General features: G+C 42.6%; 1 long non-coding RNA gene across 1 annotated transcript; it reads left to right on the top strand.

Moving 5' to 3' along the window:
• The first annotated feature begins 9653 nt into the window (after positions 1–9653).
• Positions 9654–12547, top strand: LOC135330613 (uncharacterized). Its single transcript, XR_010392591.1, has 3 exons — positions 9654–9738; positions 11857–11917; positions 12482–12547. It is a non-coding gene; the product is annotated as an uncharacterized LOC135330613 (long non-coding RNA).
• Positions 12548–12976: the final 429 nt, after the last annotated feature.

A 12976-nucleotide genomic window follows, 5' to 3' on the forward strand; every position in this document is an offset into this window, starting at 1 on the left:
AAAATTACAGAAAACAAGTTCCAAACATCCTTTATATTTATAGCTAAAGCATGCAAGCCAGACCTCTGTAATATGCCACTGATTCCTTTTTCCTAATGTAGCAAAATTGCCACATCCACAATGGAAGTACTGTTTATACTGACAACTAAAAGAATATGGGGCACTTCATTATGATGTTACAGATGGGGTTGGCTGGCTTGTGCTTGTGTGCTGGATGCAGTTTACCTCATGAATGGGAGGAAGTTATACTTTATTGAAAGCATTTTTAATTTAGTTATGATATAACTCTGGCTAGCTAAAGAAGCTGGTAGCTTAACATTTCACAAGGCTTGTGAGCAGAGGTAACTACTTCTAAAATTAGTGTTTCATTGGGCTTTTATGCTACTCAAGCAAGAGACAGAAAATGGGTGTAGCATCTTTAAGAACAACCAAGGAATTGCCCATAAAGCCGTAATTATATGAAAAGTTTAAAAGCAAAGAAAGCACAGTCTGAAGTCAATGGAAGTTTTATACACACAGTTGTGAATTCAAAACAATTTATAATCCTTATCTTGTATATAAAGTACAAAACAGTTCAATTTGTGTTTAAAAACAGCACACTACTAAAATTTGTTCAAGACAGGTCAAATCCTTTACATTTTTCTGATTTGTACTTCAGAAATAAAGTTGCAATCCTACGATACTTTTTGTTCGTCCCCAGCTTCCCTTAAAGTATAGTCCTCCTAAAGCCACTGCATTTTTATGGCATCTTTGAGTGTTTTTGAAAATCTTAACCTTGGGTCTGCAGTTATTTTATAAAGAGAGGAAAAAAAATATTTCAACACATGGGAAATTTTCAGAAGTACTCAGCCAAATCCGGTCTGCTTCTTCTCAACTTAAGTGGAGTCGAATGATTATGATTATTCATGATTATTTTAATTTAGAGCAGAGCTGGGTAAAATTAGTGTAAATAAGAATGAGCACATGCAGAAAGTTTTATAGGGCAAAGCTTAGAGACATTACTGAAAGCTCACATTTGCTTCCTCTTTGACTCAACGTGTTTCGTGTTTCTTAGGGATTTGAGCCAGAACGTGGCGATGGTCTGTGCACCTCCAGCCCTCAACATCTGCTGCGGGGCTACCACTTGCTTAGAGAACCGCTTAATCAAGACTGGAAGATTGAAAGGTAAACGTTAAATATTTAACAAGCTAAACTCACTGTACTAACCAAGAACAGTCATCTTATTTGTTATTAGAAGCTAATTTGTTTACAGGGCAGAGGGCATTGACTTTCAACCTTCTATAGAATGTTTAATATGTCTTTAAACAGCTGGTAAATTCTTTATAATGAATGCGCTTTTGTCCTGATCAGTATTTTTCTGAGCGTGCGTTAGCATTTTGACAAACATTCATTACAAATGGTTGTTTACCTTAACGACCGGCTTGGAACATTTCCGTTTCCCTGTCTGGTCGCAAATAACACAAAACAAGTGACTCCAAACCTTAATTCAACCAGAATTTTCTCTTTTTCTTTGTTAATACGTGTGAAAGGGTAAGCACTCGAGAGAGGGGTGACAAACCTTTGAGCACGGAGCACAGCCACAGAGGATGTTAGTGCTTGTCACCCCACAGCCTACACGGGCAACTTAGAAAAAGCATATTCTTATTTATGCTAATGACTTTACATCGTGCAGATTAATCCCATAAACATGTAAATCGATGAATAACAGTGAACAGGGGAGGCAGGCTGGAGCTGTCCCGCCGTGTGTGGGCAGAAAGGCCGACGTCCGCCTCTGCCGCGGCCCGGGGCGCGCTCGCGCCTCAGAGCACCACGGGTGACAGGGCAGGCTGCGTTTGGCCTTTTCGCTGCATTTTCAGGTCAGATTTGGCGTCCCTGCCTGTTTGCTGACTCTGCCAGATGAAGCCTAGCGAGTTGCCTTCACAACCTGCTGGGCACAGTTCGGATTTTGGGCTGAGACCAGCCTGGTTATGACTGATCTTTAGGCTAAGGGACAAGACCCGCTTTAATCAGCTTTCTGTGGCCCCTCTCCCCATTTGGGCCCAACCGATAGCTCCATATCTACATTCGGTTGATAGCGAACGTCTCACAGTCAATACCTACTCACAGAAAACACTTTTTAAGCGCCTTTTTACCTCACGGAAATTCCTTCCCTGCAAACAAGCCCCAGCCTGGGCACAGCCAGGCTGCCTCTGAGGGGAGAGGGCAGGAGGAATGGAGGCAGCAGGGGCAGGAATGGGGGCGAACAGACCTTGCTGTCTCCAGGGAGAACCATGCTGTACGTCCCTTTAAAAGAAAAAAAAAAGACATAAATTAGCTGTAACTAATTTTTAACTTATATATTTCAGTCAGATTTCTCTTATCTATTGTATTTGGCTTAAAGGGAGGGTCTGGGCATAGTTATGTAAACAGATACATACACACAGGCACACAGGTGTGTGTATGTTTTCACTGAAGCAGAAATATTTGTAAATAAATCTAGAGTAAACACAATTCCACGGTGGTGATTATCAATGGGGCTGATAGTGGTGGTAGTAAAAGTAGCAGTATACGTTCTCGGGGGGAAGAAATTAACATAGCCAACGGAAACATTTTATTTTAGTGAAGCTGATAATTCCCCCTCCCCACCTGTCCGGGAGGTTGTGCCAATTTATTTGTAATAATTATTTTCCACCACCTCGGGTTTCCCGCCTTTTCCTCCTCCCGCCCCTTTCAGCGCCGAGGGGGAGGGGCGGGAAGCGAGGGTCTCGAGGCACGCCTTTCCCGCCCAGTTGGCCACGCCCCTCTTTTGAATATTTATTAAGGACACGCCCCTCTGTGCAACGTCCGCCCCGCGTGGTCCCGCCCCCAGTGGAGAGACGGCGCTTTCTTCGACTAGCCCCGCCCCCTCATGAATAATTAATGAGGAGGCGTCCGTTGGGCCTCCATTTCAGAGCGAGGCTCCCGCGCGGAAGGGGAGGGAGGTGGCTGTTGGGCCCGGCGCCATGGCGGCGCAGCTCCCTGCCACAGGGCGCCCGGTTGGCGTGGCAGCACGGGGCGGGCTGCAGCGGTGGCTGTTTGGCACCCTCTTGCCGGGGGCAAGGTCTCCATGGCCCCCTGAGGCGGCCCCTTGTCAGGGGAGTGCTGGCGCTGCGGGAGTGTGAGGCATTGTGGGGCCCTCGCCGGTCTGGGTTAGTCCCGTCATGGTGTCGGGTGCCACAAGGAGTGTCACGCCACGGTGCAAGTGTCAGGTCACCCGCCAAGCACTAGGTCTTCTCTATACATTGTGTCATTACAACATCTTGGCCTGTCACGGGCCTGTGCAACACCGATGTTGTGCAAAATTGTTCCTGCTTGGGAGCAGGCCATTGTGTCAAAACCCAGCCTTTAAGCTGCGGAGGGAAAACGTGGCTCCAGGCAAAGGGGCTGGGCACCAGCATTTGCAAATGACGGAGCAGAAGTTCACTGTGCTGCTCTGCGAGGTTCTTGCAACATGATGCTGAGGGACAGTCTTGTTACACGGGACCATGGAGCCTGAATGCAAATTAATTATGCTGCAGCAGGGAGATGTCACAACACTACGCTTGTGTGCCATAACATATGTCTCAGAGCAATGCTGTAGTGCTGTAAAACAAAAATATGGCACAATACCAGCCACAAACGTTGTTAGTGGAGGCTGTGCTACAACCAGCAGTTACAAATGGCCATGCAGTCATTATACTGCATTACATTATGCTGTAAAACAGGCACATACTGCTGCATGATGCTGAATGATTTCAGGAAAAACAAGCTGCCATTCTTCGTTAGAGTAGTAAACGGTTCATATTCACTAATAAACTAGTTTTTTAAATAACGTTATTTCTTTCACAAATTCCACTTCTGAAGCAGCTGACTGTAACTAGTTCTCTTGGGGATAGGGATTGAATCCCTTGGGTAGGATTAACTTCTTGTTGCTCCTAAGGCAGTTTTCCCATATGATGGCAGTAGAGAGCTGCAGCTGGTTTTAAAGGATTTTCCCCAGTAGGCTTTTTTGTCCAAGTTTTTTTTTCTGGGAACTTTGTTGAAGGAAGAACTTTTCTTAGTGAAAATGAAATAGAAACAAAATAAAAATCAAATATAATAATGTAGCATCATGTGATAACTGCAGATTAAATTAATGGCAGTGAGAATGCCATGATGCTATAACCATGATTGCAGTATTTTTGCTGCAAAGGTAAACCAGACAAGTGTGCAAAACTAATGTGCCCCCCTCGTGGCATTTCAGCATAGTCTGACTCTGCAGTCGAGCCTACTCTGACAGCTTACACTACTAAAAGCAAATATTATATTTAAGGGATTTAATTCTTCCTAAAAGTCTCTGTGTTAAGGACTTTGAGATACATGCTATGATCTTCAAATGTTCTTAATGGAGATTCAGATAATATTAAAAATGTATTGGGCTCTTGTGATACAGTGCAGGCTTTCTTTTGGGAAACACTGGTGCTTAATGGTAGAAGGGATCCTGAGGAAGGTAAAGATTGGGAGCAACCAATGATTTCTACAGATGAACCTTTTCCACTTGTCAAATTCAGCGGTCTTACTCAGCAATGGGATGTTCTTATGCAGGGCAGCACCACCTCGGTAACTGCCGAAACACTTACGCTGTCCCTGCTTCTTTTCCCAACCGTGAGATCGCCGGCAGTGCCTGACTAAACATCACTCGATGCAGTTGCATTCTGCCTCTGTAAACCCTTTCAGCATTTTAATCACCAACAGTAAAGTGTCATTGTCTGCTTCCTCTCTAATGTTTTGGTGTTTTGCACAGCTGTCTTCCATCACACAGAGCTCTGGTTCAGCAATGGCAGAACAAACATTTTAAACTGATATACTTGCCCAGACCAAATATTAATTTATGCCACTATCAGTGTTTCCAGCAGTGACCACAAACCACTGCTTAGCGAAAGAGAGTAGTAAAATGGGGCATGTACGGAGAATCCTTGTCCTGGCGTAGCTTCCTGGGGCCCGGCAGTCAGGGCTTTAAGGGCTTCCTGAGGCAGAGACTACGTCCAGACTCTCACGTTTAACATGCGCTGGTGGACCTAACCTGCATAAACATGTCTAACTACTTTATGACTGGCGTAATTAATGATAACAGCAGTGACACTGAGTTCTGCAATTTAATTATATGTTGTGTGGAAAAAGTATTTGCTTGTGTTTGTTTTAAATTGGCTGAATGAGTCACAGGGTGTCTTCTCCCTTCGAGGTACTGTAATCCTAGTCAATGTTTGTAAATTGTTTCGAGATGACAGGATGAAAGCTAATGAGGTAAAAATACAATTGAGTTGTTATTAACTATGGTGCTGATTCTATGAGAGTGCTAAATGTTTAATCTATGCATGAGTGGTCTTGTGTTGTGTACCTAATTTATCTTGTCCTGCCTACACTGTATGTGTGAGCAAAGTTACATAACTCTCTGGTAAAAATATCAGTTGTCTCTCTACTGCTCTGCTACTGTATAGCCATACTGCCAATGATAGCAACAGTGGCAAAATTTAAATAAGAAGAGCAGGATGTTGATGGAGTCATCTTTTCGAATACCTAGAATTTAGAAGGCAGAGAGTTGCTCCAGAGATTTTCAAAAGACCCCAAGCACGTTAGGCATCTAAAACTCACGGGAAGCTATGAGGTAGTTGTAAATGCACTGAAACCATGTTTAAGCATGTCATTAAATTCCTCTGCAATGGCAGTGTAGGCAAGAGCTAAATCTTCAGAGCTCCTAAAACAGCACAGTTTTCAGAAATGTTAAGTCAGTATGCATGCATAATTTAGGGGAAAAACATGGTAGAACGCTGGAATAATGGCAGCAAATATATTAAACTATAGGAATAAATGCAAATAGGAAGTAAGACTTGTTGGTCAGTTAGGGATTCCTTAACAGAAAGCAAGGAAGGCTTCTGTGCTTCAGGGCAGGGACCTGGAGAAGCCACTGGAGATCCATTGCAACCCTCATGAAATGGCTCTGCAGTCGGCGATGCCTGGGCAGATTACGTAAGGCAAACATCTATTTTTGCAAGGGAATGATTGTCTTTTGCTTCCCTTCACCCTTCTCAAGCAAGCCTTATTACTTTTTAGACTACGAACTCTTTTGGGGCAGAAGGTGTGTCTCAATACTGCCATGCCAATGTGTTCAGCCTCCCCAAACTTGCCATATATATTGCTTCTTTATGGTGCTCTGTTTGCCTTTTTCAAATATTCCCTACAACCTCTAGAGCTAGAAGCCTCCTAAATAACTAGAAAGCTATTGAGTAATAGACAGCCAGAAAGCTGAGATTCTTTTGTGGTTTCTTGAGTGTGAGCTGGGGCACTAGAAGAACAGCAAATGTGGTGGGAGTCAAAAGAGAATAGTGGAAAATTTGCACCACTAGGACCACCACTAATAAGAACAGCATCTAGTGCACTATAAATGTTACAAAATGGAATTAATAATAATAAACCACATAAGAAAGACATAATGCATGCTAAATTTCATGTCACTTTATATGCAGTCTTAGGCAGTAAAATTTCTTCAGTACTTGCTCTGTTTAAATCAGATTTTTTCCACATTTGCCAAATGTTTATTCCCTCCCGAGGTTTCAATGAAACTCTGAGACGTTATTAAGCAGCTTAGATGTAGCCTTTCGTTTATACTTGCAGAGAGCAGTTTAAGGCTTGTTACAAAATGATAAAAGTGTACAATTAGTGGGAGATTGTTGACTCATCCAGCACTAGTTCTGCTATGCATTGTGCTAGGATATGGAGAGAATTAAGGCACAGTTTTGTATCATCCTCCTTAATGAATTCTCGGGATAAAATCACCATGTTCTCTTTGGTTTGCATTTCTATTTAAGGGCTGCTGGCAGTGTGTTAGAGGGCTGACAAATGGTACGGGTCTAAGAGAGGGCAAGAACACATGTGACCAAGGTCCTGGCCCAGACCTCTGAAATGGTATGATCCGCTGAGAAGGTGATCAGAATTTTGATAATCCAAAGTACAATTTGCCTGTTGTTTTGTTACAGCAGAACACGGCAATATGGATGAGATACAGCTGGAGGAATTAAAAAGAAGATAATTGAAAATTTAACACAAAATAGGTAACAGAGAAAAGATCGAGTGATCACTTGATCCTTCAGTACAGGCATGTATTGAGATTAACCCTGACTGTACTGATCCTCATTGCAGTTCTGTGGTGCTGCACCTGTGTCCTCACTGCAGTATCAAAACAAAGTTGCATCCTACTGAAACTTAGGAGTTCAGGAAATTATGGCAGGGATCTTCACCAATACATGGAGTTTGCAGATGTCCTTGTTCCTCTTTGTATCTTAAGCGTCTTAGTTCAGGGCGAGTGAGGAAGGCAAGCAGAAGCAGATTTAATGTCAGGACTTGTCATCTCTTCCTTGCCTCTCTCACCTCATTTCAGAAAGTGATCACCGTTGAGACCAATTAATAATACCCTGTCCTTCTATGGTGCATTTCAACGAAGGATCTTAAAACATTGTGTATACATTAAATCACAGAGCTTTATAACATGCCCTGTGAAGCAGATAAGCCTTATTCAAAACTGAAGCAGAGAGAGCTAAGTGACTTCTTCAGGGTTGCTTGGAAGATACACAACAAAGCTGGAGGCAAAATCCAGAGTCCTAACTCTTGCTTCCTGCCTCCAGCTATGGTACTGAGTATTTTGATGGAGGAAATGTAAGATAGAAAGAGATAAGGCAAGGAAGAGGGTGGATAAAATAAATGCAAAGGCGATACTGGTTTGTGCCCTGTGTATGTTGTTCCTCCTTCATCAGATGTTCCAGGTTTACCTCACGTTAGAGTTATTCCTCTGCAGTTCCTAAATACCAGTTGAGGATCTGGCATCTAGGTTTTCCAGTCTGTGCTCCTTCCTTAGAAATATTCCTTATATTTTTCCTGTCTTCAGTTTCTCTCCATCTTCCAGTTTCACAGAGAAATAGATACCAACACAAAAAAAGAAGTGGATTACTAAGAATTCATTAGCATCTCAAATCAAATTCCTCTGGTTTTCTGAAGAGCTGAGCAAACCTGTCAGAGTGTAACTGGTGCTCTTCCTTTCTGGTTCTTTTTAAGATGCAATGCTCAGCCCTAAACAGATGGGAACCTGTCAGCACAACATGGAGATAATTACCCACTTGAGCCATGGGAAGCTTCATAAGGGATAGGAAGTTACTGCAGCCAATACCTCTCTGCTTTATGATCTTACCGTTTTCTCAGGCTAAGTATGTTGGTAGGCCTTATTACTCCTTTGAACAAACACCAAGAAAAACCTTGTTTCCACAGGGAAGTTTGCAGGTGATTCAGGAAATGGCAGTGGGTTTTGGGCTTCTCCTTATGTCAAAGCATGGAGATTTGACCACAATAAATAACTGAACCTTTCCGATTTTGTCTTCATCGTAAGAGTTCATGTAGCTCTGTAAGAAACCAAGAGGGGATCAGCCAAGAGCAGTCTTTGCTTTTGTTCTGGTCAGGAGTCTAGGTGGTGTTTCAGAAACTTCACACAGATTCGATGTTGTAGCACAGTGCTGGGAGGCTTGTTCACTCGTGCTTTCTTTAAAAATGTAAAAGCAAGAGCATGTCTACTGACTGTTAAAGAGAGTAGAGAATCTTTTTCCAAAATAGGATGGTGAATCCCTAAGCTCCTTATCATACTTCAGTTTGGAACATTACATTTTGCGTATCTGAATCTCCTCTTCACTTGCAATTTCTCTTTGCTCGTATGTTAAATTATGGTCTAATGTTTCTTTGCACAATTAAGCACTGCTGTGTTCCACACCAGCATTTGATGCATTTCACTGAGCAGCAGTAGGGTGGTACCTTACAAATGTTACTTTTGCAAGAATCTGGTGTCTTTCTGGATGAAAGATGCAGTAGAAATAGAATAATCACTGCTGAAGTATTTTTTTGCACTGGAGGGGGGAAGTGTGCATGTAGGTTTATGGGAAGCCAGCCCACTTTGTGATTTACATTGTTACTGGAAAACACCAAGTCCCTCAAATGCAAACACAATGATCTTGTTTAAAAGTGTCATTTCTATTTCGTAGAGGTTTAGAAAAAGCTGAATTCCTGAAGGATTTTTGGATTAGGAACACCTAATACTAGGAAGATAAATTATCATGTGCTTTCTTAACATCTCCTCCACTCATACTGGCCTGTCTCACATCTGCTTGATAAAAGGTTCCTGATTCATTAGAGACTCAAGTTCACACAGAATCAGATGGAAGTTCTCGAAGTTGAGAGCAACTCCACAGAGGTCAAAGAGGTTATCTGTATGGAGAGGGGGAAGTCTGGCCTGCAGCAGAGGCATTGAAATATCAAAGAAGTGCAGTGACAAGGGATGTCATAAATGCTAAAGACATTAACTTGACTTTCAAGCTTCCTTCTTACTCTTTAGTGCCAAAGCTTGTGGCACAGGCTGTTTCTTGGCAGTTCAAATGCAGATTCATGCTTCTTTACTGGTTCTATCAGGAACCTCCAGAGCATCACATACTTCTTTTGCCAATAGCAGGAGCTGTAAATGTATTTTCATTCTTCTGTGGACTGTTGGGCCCATCAAGTTATGCCCACCTCCTTCAGCCAACAGTGGAGAAAAGGGTGAAGGAGCTGAGAGTCTCACTGTGGGTTTTCTTATTATTCTGTAGGTCTGTGGGCTGATGGAGTCAAAAATCCTTCTACAGCTAAGTGGAGTCATTGAACTTACCCTCAGCAGCAGGAACCAGGAGCCAGCAGGTATTAGCGTGCAGCTTGTCACAGAGCATGAAACCCATTATTATTCCTAAAAGAATAGCAAATGTATTCTTTTCAGTACTTAAAAAAGAAAACAAATATAAAAGGCTTTCCTTTTTTTATCAAGCAACCCTGCATTTTTATTTAGCTGTGTATTTTGTGCAGAGGAAAAGGGCAACATAGATTCTGCCAGCACATGTTGAAGATTTTGTCAGGTTTTAAAAAAAGTAACAAAACCACCTGTCGGTTTTTATGACTTTTAGTTCAAATTGAGGAGGGGACCAACAACATTTAGGTCAGTTTTCCTGTGATAAAGGAAAATCTGTTGCCTACTCTGACCTACTTGCAAAACAATCAGGATCTGATGTGTAAAAGCGAAAAGAAAAGAACCATAAAACCCAGCCTTTGGAAATTTTTCAGTATGTGAAATGGGCTCACATGTTCTTCCTCACCCTTTTGTAATGAGAAGAATGTGGGAGAAGAGGCAGGTTATTGCAGTGATCCTCTCTCGAGGGCTGAACAGAAACGTGCAGGTGTTTGCCGCTTCCTGAGATTCAGCCTCTTCGTCAAGCCTGTCTGGAAGATGTGCTGATAATTACCACGCTACAGGATGCCACCCTCTAATCTTTCCCTGTGTGCCATTTGGAAGGGTAGCAAGAAGCTTAAGATAGCTCCTCGCAGTGGCAGAAACATGGCCGGAGCCGCTTGAAAGCCGGCAGGCGAGAGCGTGCCAGGCTGCGGTGCAGCCAGCGCGTCCGCGGGGGCCAAGGCAGACCCCTGCCTGCGGGTGCGATGGCCTCATCCCCGTGATTTCTAGGATAGACTGCGCATTTGTAATTTTGTAGTTCAGTCAGATTGAGCGATGGAAAGAGTTGTGCTGTAAGTTTTCTATTTAACTATGTGCCTGAAATACCAGCAGGCCTTGCTGCAGGCTCCTTTTTTGAGTTTTGTCCTGGAAAGTACGTGGCCAGTTCAGATGCTGTGCGTACGGGCAGGGAGGGCAGGAGTTTGCTCCTCTGGGAGCCCTGGGGGCAGCTGGGCAGATGCAGCCTCCTGGGAGAGGTGGGGAGCATCCCCTGGGAAAGAGCTGCTGTGCCACAGCTAGAGGTGTCTGTCTGTGAATACATTTCCCTTTGCTGAAGCAAAAAAAAAAAAAAAAAAAAGCAAAACCAAAAAAACCTGTTTCTCATATTCATGGGCCAGTAGAAGGAAATGTATTTTATGCAAATAAAATTGTCTCGCGAAGACTATTAAAAAAAGAAACATAAAAATCAGATTAGTGGTTTCCCTCAAACCTGTTTAATGATTTGTATGTGCTCTGCTTTGTGCAAGTGCTGCTTCCCCTCCCCACGGCGGTGAGTGAAATCTTTATGTATTCTAGTCAGCCAGGTTGAGCACAGAAACAGCCTTTTCTGATCTGTAAAGTTGACTGGAGAGGACTCCTAAATTCCTTTAGTGATGGGTAGGGGATGAAACAACTGGCTTCTGAGATGAACGCATGTATGAGCCTTGCAGTCACCGAAGCAAGTAATATTATTCCCCTTGAAAACACCTCTCGCCCAAGCATCTGCAAGTATTTTACAAATATTAGCAAATTACAATTTGTTTGTGAGGATGCATAAAGAAATTTAATATACAACCAAGTAAGGAGGGACTTCAGGAGCCCTAATGCCCTGTTCCCTGTTGTAACCATACCTCATTCTACAGCAGTTGTTAAAAATGGCAGATTCAGAGCTGTGCATCTATTTGGGATTTTATTCCACCAGCCACAGGCCTTTTGTAGCAATCTGCTCCTTACTTGCTTTCAGTACCATTAATTATAGTTCAGCATGCTGCTGTACCTGAGGTTGCAGCTGCATTTCTACTATACAAGCTCTTGTTTATATGCATAATGGCTAATGTATTTAATTATGAGTCCCTTTTTCTGGGATGAGACTTAGTATGAAAACTATTTGTTCAAGAGAGATGGCTTTTTACATCTTTGCTTATTTGTATGTTATAAAGTATTTGCTCAGTATGGAAAAGAATGAATATTATTGCCTAAAATATATATATATATATATTTATATAAAATAGAAAAGTCAAAATCAGAAACAAGGCCAAGTATGGTTTATTCCACAGCTGTGGCTGGCAGTAACCTGTTGCTTTTCTGCTCAGAGAAATAATGGGAACAAGGCTTTGGGTAAGTAGAATTCTTCTACTGTGTTTAAATTTGTTTATAACTGTCTGTATTGTGTTAGCACAATTCCTCCCAGCCTGGGACGAACTCCTCGGGAAGGGGGCATAAAGAGACAGGCTGCTTGGGGGGGCAGGGGGAGGGAAAGGAAAGATGAGAGGCAAATATATTACTTCTGTTTCCAATACTACAGCATGGTCTTAGCCAATGAAAGAAGGAGGTACACAAATGGCGACACTCGCTTCTGCAAGGCAGCATGGGCAAAGTTGCTTAGAAAATTATGCATTTAGCTCCTTAAGCACAAGGAAGGCTAGGAACAGTACATGTATATGCTACGAAATAGCCCCAGGCCAAGGAGCTTACAGTCTAAACAGCCGCAGGCAAAACAGTGTTTCCTGTTCACATATTAGAGATGAGGAGCTGAGATACCAGGAGCTTCAGTGACTCCCACCACCTTGCATCTCCTGAATCACAGCCTAGCGTCTTAACTACAGCTCTGTCCTACTTCTGTGAACACCCTTGGATCTCGGGTTATACGTCTCTAATAGGGCTCATATTTATCTCTTTTAGGTGATGTGAAGCAGGATTAAATTACCCCAATTTCTGTGCTTCTACATGATACTGCAGTTTGCAAGGTAAGTGCATCCAAGTGGTTAACAGTAAGCCCTTGTTCTGGCTATGTTCTTATCAGCTGTTCAAGGTGTAGTACGCATGGACACAGTTTCATCAAAGCTCCCCCTGGACTTTCTCTACTGCTTTCTATAGTAGATTGCAGGACTGGCCTTTTTCTACAGTTTATAACCTCCTTTCAGTACTTCCTCATGCCGATTTGTTCATACTTTCAGTGTACAATAGGAGAGGAAGCCTAAAGCAGGGAAAGATACCTAGAGGTCTCCAATAACTACCTTTAAAGTGATTTACATGTATGAAATGATTTGATACTAGTGCAGAGATCAAAACACTAAAGTTGGCTATAGGCAAAAAACTGACTAAGCCAAGTTTATTGTTCAAGCTGAAAAAGTCTGCAAAAAATCTAAAAATAAAAAAAGAAAAGAACAGAATAAA

Source organism: Dromaius novaehollandiae, chromosome 22 (assembly GCF_036370855.1).
Source record: "Dromaius novaehollandiae isolate bDroNov1 chromosome 22, bDroNov1.hap1, whole genome shotgun sequence".
NCBI lineage: Eukaryota > Metazoa > Chordata > Aves > Casuariiformes > Dromaiidae > Dromaius > Dromaius novaehollandiae.